This window comes from Belonocnema kinseyi, chromosome 1, assembly GCF_010883055.1.
Source record: "Belonocnema kinseyi isolate 2016_QV_RU_SX_M_011 chromosome 1, B_treatae_v1, whole genome shotgun sequence".
Taxonomy (NCBI): domain Eukaryota; kingdom Metazoa; phylum Arthropoda; class Insecta; order Hymenoptera; family Cynipidae; genus Belonocnema; species Belonocnema kinseyi.
In genome coordinates this window covers 105,938,062-105,951,871 of record NC_046657.1, presented here as the reverse complement: position 1 = coordinate 105,951,871, position 13,810 = coordinate 105,938,062, and the positions used below count along the sequence as shown (strand labels likewise).

The 13,810-nt window shown below is 30.5% G+C and overlaps 1 long non-coding RNA gene across 1 annotated transcript; it reads left to right on the top strand.

Moving 5' to 3' along the window:
• The first annotated feature begins 10,015 nt into the window (after positions 1 to 10,015).
• Positions 10,016 to 10,679, top strand: LOC117172593. Its single transcript, XR_004467039.1, has 2 exons — positions 10,016 to 10,262; positions 10,474 to 10,679. It is a non-coding gene; the product is annotated as an uncharacterized LOC117172593 (long non-coding RNA).
• The last annotated feature ends 3,131 nt before the right edge of the window (positions 10,680 to 13,810 follow it).

Sequence of the window (13,810 nt, the reverse complement as noted above, 5' to 3'; positions counted from 1 at the left end):
TTCACTCGACCGAAAAGTAGCGAATCACGCGAATTGTTAAAAGTAAAATAGGAGTTATTTCGAAACGACTATCTGGTTAGATAACCGGGACCTCCAAAAACGTGGTGGAACGCGCGACAGGATAATCGACACTTAACTATAGCATTACATTTAACCCGCTGTCAGTTAACCAATGATTTAACTGATGTTGGTGGAACCCGCCCTAAATGCCTGAATGAACTATAGGGACTTGAGAGTAGCTAAATATTTCTACCGAAATTCTTCTGAAGGCCCCTAAAACCGCGAAATGCCTACGATATATAGAAAAAGACGCAGTTACGGGAAAGAGGAATACGACACAAGAAATAAAAAATGATATAACTTGAATAAAAATAGATAGATTTATTCACAAGAGCAGCATTATAGAAAAGGACCAAGTAATTTATATGAGAAAAGGGAAAGGTATAATTAGATCAATCTGAAGTTCCCGTGTGGCTTATTTAAGCCAGAAATTCGTTCTGCAACACAGCTCCGATGCAATTCGCTGAACAATCTCTCTAGCAATCATCACAGGCGCAGAGCTTCATAAACTAATCATATATAAGAAAAAAAATAGCAATTCCCCGAAATTTGGACGTTGGAAATTGAAATATGAGTAAATTCCGCACATTTTTTCGCATTTGAAGCACAGGGTCTTTTCGCGAAGATGGACAATGATTTATAGGTGGATTGTGGAAGTCGGTCGAATCTGTGCGATCTGGATTGGCATGAAAGAAGTAACCGAAAGGGCCGAATATACTTGCAAATGTAATGCAGTAATATATATTATATTGTGGCAAAGCTGCGAGCTTTAATCTGGCGACGAGATCTTTTGCACAACGTAGAGCTGGCAGAGTGTAGCATGTAGCTGTACAGAAAACGTACATCGGCCAACGCCATGTGTGCGCGACAAACAGTGGCAAGCAGCTGCAACCTCGTCGTGACACGCGTCCATTGTCGGAGACTTTCGCAGCTTCGAAAAATGAAAAATCGTCCTCTCGACCAAACCCAGGACGCTCACCTGGGATAGGCTCAAAATCTCGACATTAAAAAAAAAAGAAGTCTTACAATGAGTATTGAAAATCCGTGTGAAAGAGAACGAAACAGCTTGTTCTTGGCGTATTTGCACACATTGACAATTTTTCCTAATCGATTATTTGGCCTTTAACTTCTTGCTGGAATCTTTTGAAAATTTCATTATATTAGAGTAGAGAAGAATTTTGAGTCGAATTAAAATTTTCATTATACAAAATATCCGAAAGGATAAATGTCACAATATTTAAAGGGGGAAATGAGTCGTAAAGAAAGGGCAATCAAACAAGGGAAGACGATTTTAATATGGGAATCAATTCTTTTAATTAAAATTAATGTAAATAGCATTTGGAATTCAATAAAAAATAGTTTAAATTGCTAAGATTTTAAGTAGAAATATATATTGCATTTTCAAGGAAATATTTAAATTTTCAACCAAAGAACTAAAGATTTTCTACAAAAATGATGAATTTTCAATAACAAATAAAAATTTTGACCAAGCTGTTGAATTAAGAACCAACTAGTTGAACTTTTAAGCAAAAAAGATTCGTTTTCAACAAAACAGTTCCATTTTTAACTTAATAGTTAAGTTTTTAAGTCCAAAAAGATGAATTTTTCCAGAGTCAGATGAATTCTCTAACAAGAAAGATGACTTCTCTCATATAAATGATGAACTTTCAGTTCAAAGAGACAAATGTTCAAAAAATTAGTTGAATTTTTTTCCTAAAAATATGACTTTATCAAAGTAGTTGAATTCTTAACCTACAGAGATGCATTTTCAACCAAATGGTCGAATTTTCATACAAAGAATATTAAAATTGATCTAAAAACAGTTGCATTTTTAAGCCAAGAAGAGGAATTCTTTCAAAACCGGCTTAATATTCAACCTCAAATCTGAATTTTTGAAAATAATGCTACCAATAAAGATGACTTTTTCGCCATAAAAGATAACTGTTCAACCAAAGGCCGAATTTTTAATCAATTGAATTAAATGAGTAAAAGAAACGAACTAAAAAAACAAGCATTGGAATCCTCGACTAATTAGATGAATTGGCAATTAAGAAAAATGAATTTGAGACGAAGCAGTTGAATTTTCAATTAAGTTTTTTAGCCAGAAATGGAAGCATGAAATTTTCAGTTTAAAAATATTAATTTTGAACAAAAAAACGTGTTTTTAACCAGTTGATTGCAAAAACCAAAAATGTTTTTTAACCAAATAGTGGTATCCTCAAACAAAAGTAAGAAATTTTTAACAAAATACATCAATTATATACTAAACACCTGAACAGTTCCATTTTGAACTTACAAAGAATATATTCTCGCCCATGAATGAAACAGTTAAATTTTTATATAAAAAATTTTAACACTAAAGTTAAATTTCGAACCAAAGAGTGGAGTTAAAGAAAAAATTAATTTTTCACAAATTAGTTCACCTCTCGACGTAACAGTTCAATTTTCAACTAAAAAGATGAATTTTGAACAAAATACATCAATTTTCAAATAAATTATAGAAGTTAAAAAAAAATTTATAAAATAGTTTAATTTTCAACTATTAATAATATATAATTATTTATTACTATAATAAATTTCAATTATAGCAACATGTTGAATTTTTAGACAAAACAAGACGAATTTTCTACAAAACAGTTCAATCTCCAATTGGAAAATCTGCATCTTTTAACTAAAACAAAGGTTAATTTTTTTGAAGTAGTTGCACTTTAAACCAATAGTAGATTCTTTAACCAAAAAATGTAAATACCCAAAGAAACACGTAATACTGGATGTTTTATCCAAAAATTGGAATATTCAACCGAAAAGAAGAATTTTTAACAAAATAGGGGAATTCTCACATAAACTAGATTAATTTGCAACCGAAATGGGCATTTTCAACAAAAAAGATGAATTTTCAACCAACAAGGGAATATTTGCATTTTTAGTTAAAAAAGTTCATTCTTAACCAAAAAACGTATCTTCAACGAAAATAGTTAATTTTTTTAATAAAAGAAATGAATTTTCAATTGAAATGATGAGTATTAAAAAAATTAATTCTCAACAAAAGAGTTTAACGTTTACATGAAAACATATGATTTTTTTCAATCAAGAAAATTAATTTTCTAAAAATTAAATAATTTTTAACCAAAAAAGATGAATTTCCAATAAAAGTTGCATTTCCAACAAAATAATTAGAATTTTCAAGCAAATGATATAATTTTTTAACAAAGGAGATATATAAACCTCTAAACTTCTGTGAAACCCTTTAAGAAAATTTGAAATCTTTCAACTTTTTGAAAGTTTTGTGGAAGTTGGTTTAATTTTTCCAATCTTTTGAAAATCCTGTAAAATCCTTTGCAACTGCTTACAATTCAAAGAAATCCCAAGAAATATCTTTTGAACTCTATCTAAATTCTTACAACTTTTGAAAACTCCCTGAAATCCCTTAAAATTTCTTGTAATCCCCGGAATCATATGGAATTCCTTTAAATGAAATTTAAATCCCTTAGAAACATCTGAAGTCTTTTCACGCCTTCAAAATCTCATGAAATCCTCTAACATTCCATAATATCCTCTAAAATCCTTTAAATTATAGTTAAATCCCTTGAAATCATTGAAATATTTTGGAAAATGCATGAAATGCGTTTATTTTTCTTAAACTCCCATGAAATCATAAGATATTCCTTAAAATGCAGTCGAATCTTATTAAATTCCATTGAATCTTATCAAAACTTTTGAAGGCTATCAAAGTATTTGAAAATCTGCAATGTCGGTTGGCATTTATATCAAATATTTTAAAATCATTTCAATTCATGTGGAATCCGTTTTGAAATCTTCGGAAAATCTTCGGAAAATCTGCTGAAATCCCTTGAAATTTCGTAAAATTTCATAAAATATTTAAGATAATTTTTTAAACTATTATTTAATAATTATTAATAAATAATAATATATATTATTATAATAATGATACATATTTTTTCAAATACTACGTAATTCCTTAAAATTTTCATAGGTTTTTTTTCAATGATCCCTTTTAAATATTAAAAAATGCCACGAAATCTCTCAGAACTCAATACAATATTTTCAAATCATTTTCGATCTATGAAATCACGTAGAATATTTTAAAATCATCTAAAATGATTTTAAATCCCCTGAAATTACACAAAAAACATCAAATCTCTGAAAAACCATGAAAAGCCTCAAAATCTTAAGAAATTCTTTGAAATGTTAAAAATACTAAGAATTCCTTTTAAGTATTTGAAAATCTATCAAAATTCCGTATAATTTCTTGAAATATTTGGAAATTTTCATACAATTGTTTAAACTTCAACTATATTGAATTCATTGAGAACTCGTAAAATCTTTTTAAATGTTGTAAACTCTCTTAAAAATATATGAAATATTTTTAAATACTTTGGAGCCATTGAAAATATTCCCTTAAATACATAAATCTTCACAAATCTCTTGCAATTTTTGGAAGTTCCTTGAAATATTTTATACAGACACACGAAATTTTTTGAAATCTTACTGAACATCTCGAAATTCCTGAAAGTCACATGAAATTCCTTGAAATCGATCTATAAATATCTGAAATGTCAAGAATCCTATAAAATACCTTGATGACCGTTAAAATTATTTGACATTTTCAAAATTCTTTTAAACTTCCTGCATATGCATATGAATTCAAGGTCAAAATTCGAATTTTCGAAATTTCTGATCTCATATGGTGACTAAAAATTTGGTTAAATCCTGTAAGTTGGACGGATTTGTATGATACTTGGTACTAGTAGGTTATTTTGGTGGCTGAATAAAAATTCGAGGTTTAAATTTGAAGTTGCTAAAAACTGATCCAGCACCAACACAAATTTTAATGAAATTTCGTCCAACTTTTCTTGGCATAGACCTGCCATATTGAATCCGTCATTTTGAAGTTTGGAACTCTGATATCATATTCGGATTCACAGACCCAAAAAACCTTTGTTTATTAAGTTTCATGATAATTGAAATAGTATAAATATGTTTATTTTATATGACGCATATTGCGTCAAACGCATTTTTGCCATTCTTTGCACAATATGCGTCATACACTGTCAACAGATTAAATCTTTTGAAATATTTTGAAGTCACTTGAAATATATCATAACACAATTCGCAACATACAATAGGAATATCCTACAAATTACGTAAAATCTCCGAAAAACCTTAAAACACGAAAATCCCCCGCAATTCCTCGATACTTTTGGAATACTGTGTCACCCTTAGCAATTGCTTGCAACCATTCAAAATCTTTGGAAATAAATCAAAGTGTCCTGAAACGTTTGGAAACTGTTCAGAATCTCAGGAAAACTCTTTAAATTATTAAAATATTTACAAATTTTTTATGATTTATAAACAAATGAAAATGAAATGAATGATGGAAATTGTGCACAAAATGACGTATAAATGGTTAAAATACAAGGCGAAACAGAATTCGCTGGATTTATTGTTAAAAGATTACAGAAGAATGCAATTTACTGCAGAAAAAGAATTAACTCGAATTTTGAGGAATTAACTTGATCGAAGAAGAAATTACTAGAGTCCGGAAAAATTTAACCAGCATTTAAAAGAATTAATTAGGATTAAAAATAATGAGACATCATTCTGAATTGACTAGAATTCATATTTCAAAATCATGCGACTGAATATGCCTTTAAATTCAGTTGAATTCTCCTAAAATTCCACAAAAAATTGTAAGTCTGAAAATCCACGAAAACACGAACAAATCTTTTGAATTTCTTAAAATTCTATGAAATTTCTTTAAACCCGTTCAAATACTTAAGCGAACTTTGAAATCTATTGAATTTCTCAAATTCGTGAAATTGTTTAATTTGTTATGAAGTTTCTGAAAATTATATGGAACATTTCCTTGAAAATCTTTCGAAATTCCTTGAAGCCCCTTTAAATTCTTTGCAGTACTGTTAAAATCCCTTAAAATCTTTTGAATCCTTTTGAAATTTCTTGAAATCATTTGAAAACCCGTCAAGTCTCAAGAAATCGTTTGGAAACCATTTAAAGCTTTTTAAACGTTTAAATACCTCATTCTTGAAAGGAGGAAATGAGCCTTGACAGAAAGAGAAATGAAGGGAGAAAAAAAGGAGCATTAACCCTTTTGATAAGGGCAGCGACATTGGGAAAGGGACTGCTTCATTGAAGAGGGCACGCGATAGAAATGGTGGAAGGAGGGGGTTAGAATGGGGGTATAGGCAAGGGGTTTTCGACCCCCGATTTGGACTGACACCTAGCACCCTCGCTGGGAAACCCGTGACTTTTCGAAGACTCGTGCACCCTCTTACATTCAACCCTTGATGCAAGGTGTCTTCCTCCCTTCACATTCCACTGCTTATTTTTCAGTGGGAGGCTCGCGAGCTGTATTTGTATGAACCGTGAAAAGAAGAGAGAATGCTTTTTAAAAAGTTCGCGCCGCTTTCCTGATTTATCTCTCACTCGAGCCTCCTTTTGAAATGTTCTTTCAAATTTGTCAGCACCCAAATAATACGAATGTAGGAGAAGGTATGCATTTTTAGACTAATCTAGAATTCGCGTGTTGTTTTGCAACACTGCTCCGACACAGGCCGCGGAGCAATCACTCCAGCAATCATCCCAGGTGAAGAGCTTCACAAAGACATCATATGCCATGGATGACAAAAAATGCACAAAGTTACTACTGACAATACATCTTCGGATGAATTTTTGTAAATTATGGGAGAAGTCTAAATTGTAATACTTCTAAGAATGTAAATGGCGAGATTGGATTTGTTCCTTTTCAGAGAATATTCACAGCTGAGTACAATTTTCGGCAGTTAAAACTTATCTGTATTATTGAGGCAGCGATCAGCTTATCACGATCGATACTTTCGACTGATGTTCTTAGCTCTCAGGTCGTTAGAAACATCTGCCGTCTCTAGGGTAGAAATGTGGCGCGTGGCCACGCACCAATCAGATTCTTTCCGTCTGTCCATTATTCCTAGATGAATCGTTTCTCTTATTCTCGCTTCGAATTTTCATCCCAGAGGTTCTTCTGCTTAATATGTTTCGTTACAATATTTCGAAATTTCATTATTTAACAAACATTAATATTATTTATAATACTAGAAAACAAACATGCGCGACAGCCGCGTGATTATTTTTGTTTCTACGCTATTATTAAATTAATATAAAAAATTAATATTAGTACAACCTTCATTGTATTGTATAATATCTATTATAAATACCAATTTACGGCGAAAAACACTATTATAATTCTAAATTCTTAAAAGATTCTAAAACTGGTTCAATGATATATTATTTTTATTTTAAAATATCAATTTTTCACGCAAAAAGCCCACGTTACCTAAAGTTATTCGAAATTATGAATAAATTAATCAAATTTAACTTTACACGCGAATGAAAGCTGGTAAATGAAAATTAAGCTAGCTAACAACAATTTTTAAATAAGTCAGGGAATTTTATTGGCCACGAAAAAGTCAGGAGTTTAGAAAGTAAATCTTGCAAAAGTCCAAGGAATTTCTATAACATTAAATAACACACACATACATACATTCATACATACATACACACACCCACATATTATTGTTAGCAATTTTTCTCAGATAAAAATAAAACAGTTGTATTATACTCAACAATTTTGTTAAAAAGTGATGCTTTTTGGTTGAAACTTCAAGTAGCTTCGTAGAAAATTTACTTCTTCTTTAAAACTCATATTTTAATGTGAATAGTCAAACAAACATTTTTTCGATGAAAATTCAAATTTATTTGTTAAGAATTTGTCTTTTTATTTGAAAATTCGTCTGTTTTAGTAGAAATTCAATCTTCCTTGGATAAAATGCAACCGTTTGGTTGAAAAATAATTATCTTCTTTGCTTCAATATTCAACTATTTGTTAGAAAATTTTGGTGATCCTCTTTGTTAAGAAATCATTATTTTTTTGTTAAAGATTCATATTTTTAGTTTAAAATTCATCTCTTTGGTTGAAAGTTTAATTATTTTATTGAAAACTGATCGTTTTAAAATAAAATATCAACTGCGTGAGTGAAATTTGAACTGTTTTGTTGAGTTTTTTTACATTCTCATCATTTAGATGGAATGTCTTAGATTTTTGTGATTTTTGATGTGCCCAGTTTTCGTCATTTCTCGAAGTTTTGAGAACTCCTGAATCAGAAAAAAGAAGGGTTTACAACAACTTCTGTCTGTCATTCTGTCTGTCTGTTGTCCGACGACACAATAACTTTCCAAGAAATTTTGCTATTCGAATTTCCTTTTGCACACTGGTCTACGGTCCAAAAATACAGGTCAAGTTCGTTAACCAGCCATCTACCAACAATATTTAAGGCTTTAGCCATGAAAAATAAATTCAAAAAACGTGACCATTTAACTTTCCCATGAAATTTCGCAAGATACAATAAAAATACAAGAAACTAAAATTATGCGTTTTCAAAATTTCTACAAAATTGCTCTCAACTATTTTTGAATAGCAATAACCATTTTTATTTTAAACGTAGAAAATGCCATAAGAAAATCGAAAATTTAAATTTACAGCCAGACAACACTAAAGATCGTAGAATGGTCAACAGGAATATTTCTTGTCTTGAATCATCCTAAAAAATTTCTCTTTACCCTGTTTCAATAGAGCCCATAGTTTTGCGGTAAATTTTAATTGTTACATCCTCATCATTTAGATGGAATGTCTTTAGATTTGTGTGATTTTGCACCTATCCAGTTTCATCATTTCTCGACGTTTTGAGATCCACTGATTCAGAAAAAATAGTTTTTACAAAATGTCTGTCTGTCTTTCTGGCTGTCTGTTGTCCGAAGACGCCATAACTATCGAAGAATTTTTCCAATTGGAATTTCCTTTTCTACACTAGTCTACCCCCCATATCATGGAATGTTGTATTAATATTGCTAGAATATTTATTTGAAACATTGGGAACATTAATAATAATTATTGCTGCAACGTTCAAGAAACATTTAAATGCCCAACCCAGGCAATATTGGTTAGGAATATTTCTGCAATACTTCAAAAGAATCGTGAAATTGCACCAGCTTTATGTATGTAAAATTTTCCTCAAAATCTTATTCCAATATTGCCGCGCAATGTTGCTGAAACATTGGCTAAGATGTTGATGGAATATTTCCATAAAACGTTTTAAAAATATATTCTTAAGTGTTTCTTTCTAAATTTATTTTTTGGTTACATTATTTTGAATTAATTATACACCTATAATTGACTTATAAGACCTTCTTTTAAATTAACTAACAGAAAGCCACCTATTTATATATTTATTTTTAAATTAAATTGGAAAAAAATAAAAATTAAAAATATTTTTTGTTCGATGCAAAAGAAATTATTCTTCTGAACTTATGTACTTTTAATATTTTTTCTTCAATGCAGAAGAAATTATTCTTCTGCATTTATATATACTTTTAAATAGAGGCAAATTTTCAGAGACATGTTGTGTCCAATGGCTATTGTGATTCAGGATTACATGAGCCATATATTTTAAATTTTGGCACTCTTCTTCTTGAAACATATAAAATAATGATAAATATATTTCATGAGATAGCCTAAACTCGTCAAAATATTTTAAGTTTCTGTTGTCGTATAGTGTATAAAATAATCATTACAAAACTATTGCTATAAATATAAACCTAAGTAACCTAGATATTTCTTGCAAGAAACTAAAGAATGGGTTTGACAAACGGAGGATAAATTATTTAACTTTCTTGATTGCCTGCATGCAAATTCTGATTCTGCTCGAGTAGAAATGATCAATGGAATATTTTCTTAGTTTCGGAGATCAATTTTAGTGACAAATATTCCTATGGGTTAGGACTATTTTTGGTTATTAATAATTCAATGTCAAAAATTGTCACTTTAAATTAAAACACGTGAAACGATATTCATATGTTCCTTCCCATGTTAACAACTTCAAACGTTCATTATGAAGTTGAATTACCAAGCTTGACATTAGAATTTTTGATAGCCGACAAAAAATTTGCAGGAATATGGATTTGGATGTGAAAAATGGTAATATAATTGTATGATAATGAAGAAAATATTAATTTACAAGTTTTCTTCTCCTACATTCATACATTATCCATATCCAAATGCCTGACGACAGAGACTATTTCATGGATCTTTGACATTATATCGAGCAGAATCACAATTTGCAGGAAAGAAGGTTAGATTTAATTCTCTGTATTGCAATTCCCATTTTCTTGTTGTTGCGAGATTCGTGAAATTTATTATAAAAAATGTAAGATTAGGATGAAAAATTCACTCCAAACTTTGAATTATGATTTACCCTTTTTCATATACATATTGACGTGACTTGGTCCCTCTGGAATATCTCATAAAATATATTTTTAATAATATTGCTAATTATTTTACAGGTTTCAAGACAAAGAGTGCCATAATTGTAAATATGGCTAATCTAATACTCACTCACAATAGCCGTTGATCACAATACCAGAAAAATTGGCCTACCTTAGAAGTACAAAAGTTCCGAAGAATTATTTCTACTGCATGGAGCAAAAAATGTTGTTATTTTCATGTATGTTTAAATAGAATCACAAATAAACATGAATTTGTAAATTTATTTCAGAAAATTTGTAATAAGGTATTATAAAATATAATATACGTATATACAAGTATCTAAAAATAATATAAATAACCTGCAAATAAACTTATAAGCAAACTCTCAAAAGTATATTTTGAAAACATTTTTTAAAGATACTCCATCAATATTTCAGCCTAATATTTAGCAACATTGCGCAGCAATATTTTTGCAACATTTCGTTGACACTGTTTAGACACAAGCGCAATACAATATTCTTTTGAATTGTTACAAGAATATTTTGGACCAATATTGCCTGGGTCTGATATTTGAATGTTTTTTTAACATTGCTGAAATATTCGTTTGAAATATATATCCAATGTTTCAATTAACTCAGTGACAGATGCTCTTCATACAATTGAAACACGAATTATTTAAATCTAGTAAAGCAGCAATTAATCTTGTCCGGGCCACGGTCGAAATCCCCGGCCAGCTCCCGGCCAGCTCCCTGCCATGCTCCATGGCCGGACGCTGGCCAGCGCAGCGTGACGATGCTGGTCGGATTCCGACCAGAAACCCCGGCCAGCTCCCGTCTTAAAGCCAGGCTCTCCAGCCGTAGACTGGCCAGCCCCCGACTTAAATTTCCACCCGGGTCGAGGTACATAAATAAATGTAACATACATTTATTAAAGCGTTAAACGTGATGTCGAAAAGTTAACATTTTGGACAAAATCGAGTGCGAAACACGAAATACGTTATGAGAATGTATTCGTTAAGGCCGAATGAGTTTTAACAAAAGAGAATTATTAATCATCAAATTAGAGTTGTCGATGCTTTGGCCTTTAATTTTAACTGGTCTGCGCACAAATGGGGGAGGGGTACAAAGACCGAGCGCGAAGTGCCAAATAAAGACATCATCAAGCGCGAAGCGCGAGAACCAACAATCGAGCGCACAGCGAGGAGATTCTTCTTATGAACGTTCATCTCTTGTTTTGAAAATTTAACAATTTTGTTGAAAATTAATTTTTTTGCTGAAAATGAATATTTTATAGTTGAAAATTCAATTTATGTAGAGGAAATTAGAGTTTAGCAATTTATGTGCATTTTTGTTTAAAAATGCCAATTTCAGACAGAATACAACAACATGACATAAAGTTGTTACAAAATTGTATATATTCTTGCTAATCTAATTATTTGTTATTAAAAATACCAGTAATTTCCGAGTAAAAACAATAACCAATTCCAATATCAATAACAGAAGATTGTTCACAATTGTAAATTTACTTTAAAATCTATTGGTTTTTCTTGAAAAACAAAGACTTCCTGTGAAAAAAGTTAACATATCTTGAAATTGATCAAAAATTTCAAATCTTGTTCGAACCATTATGATTTTTGTTTAAAATTTTCAATTTTTGATATAACACTAAAATAATATAAATTTGTGAATATTCTTTAAAATGTTTTTAAAAAAATTAAATATCAATTTCCTGCGATAAATAATAACTTAATCCAGAATTTTTAAAAGATTTAAAATATTGTTCAAATTATAAGGATTTTTTTTACACCGATTAGCGATGTTTTTAAGCTATTGAAAAATTGAAAATCTTGTTCAAATTTTAATAATTTTTAATTTAAATTTATCGACAGAAAATTATTCAAATTGTTCATAAAAACCAAACTGTCAAAACATGTGAATCTTCTTTTAAATCTACTTTTTTAGCTAAAACAACCAATTAGGCCCAAAAATATGAACAAAATAAAAAATTGAAAACTCGAATTTTGACCTTGAATTCATACGTAGTGACCCAAATAACCCCCTCATACATTCAGTATTCAGTGACCTACATAACCTCTAAGTAGTAATTGTCAATGAAATCCATCTGAAAGAACATTTCACACATTTTAAGCTCACTTGGCGATGCTCCGCTTTTGTTTGTTCACGTCTGAGTGCTCGCTTGAGTGACAAACGCAGACCCATTGCGCCCCGTGCAGCTCCTGTTACACCTACCTGCGGCGCGGCGTCGATTTTCAGAAGGGCTATAGAAGGGAGGGCTGTTGAAGGGTTTCACTGTAGTCTATTACTTTAAATTATTGTCCATTAAACCATCATAAACGGAAAAAAGTTTATAAATATTGTATTTGTCTACAATTTTATTTTTCAGTGATTAAACAATCACCTGAAGGTATTTTATGGAGGTATCTAGTAATGCGCTTGAAAATATTTTCGGACTTTTACATTTTTTTATATTTAGTTCCGAAATGATAATAAAAATTTGATTTTTTTTTTAATTCATTTTTTTGCATAATTTAAAAATCACCTAGACATATGGCTAATACGAATCCAGATGTTTTTTTACACGAAAATTATTTGTGTTTAAATAAATTCCCCAATTTTCAAATCTCTATGTATAACTAAATTCAGGGTCGTGCTTTTTTAATTGGTATTTCTTTAAAATTGTCTAAGTTTGAAATGTCAGAATTAAAAAAAAATTTCTTAATCTTGAAAGAATCTCAATATCACTTATCTGGGTCACCTTCCTGTATTGATAATGATTTTGAAAAATGTAGACCACGTTATCATAAAAATTTTTGAACAATTTCATTGTCGTGCTTACAAAAGTGATGTGACAATTGCCAAATACTTTTTGTTACTCTCATTTTTCTTAAGGTGTCACGTATCAACTAGAATAACAGGAAATATGGAATTTTAAAAAACCTTAATAAAAGCTAATCTTATTCATAAATACCTTTAGTTCCTCAGAAGTTTTTAAAGAAAATCTATTTCCCTGTCGAAATACAATGAGGTTGATATTGGGCGCTGCCCTCCTTGCCGCAACGGTTTTATTCAATTCAATTAGTAAGAATAAATTATATTATTTGTCCTTCGTTTCTAATAAAAGATGCACATTCACGAATCTATTTTATTTTTACAGAATTGAGTTTGCAGTCAAGAAACCCTGAATCTGCAGTGCCGGACATTAGTATTGGATCTTCACCAACTCCACCTACATCAGTAACATCAAGGAATGTTGGACATCGTGCATCTGCGCCAATAGTGATCAGTGGTAATGAATCTGAATCACTTGCACAAAGACGACTTAGCCGTTTAAACTCAAGAAAAAGTGTTAATTGTTATGAATCTTCCAACAAAAAACAACGCTCAGAAGGCCATC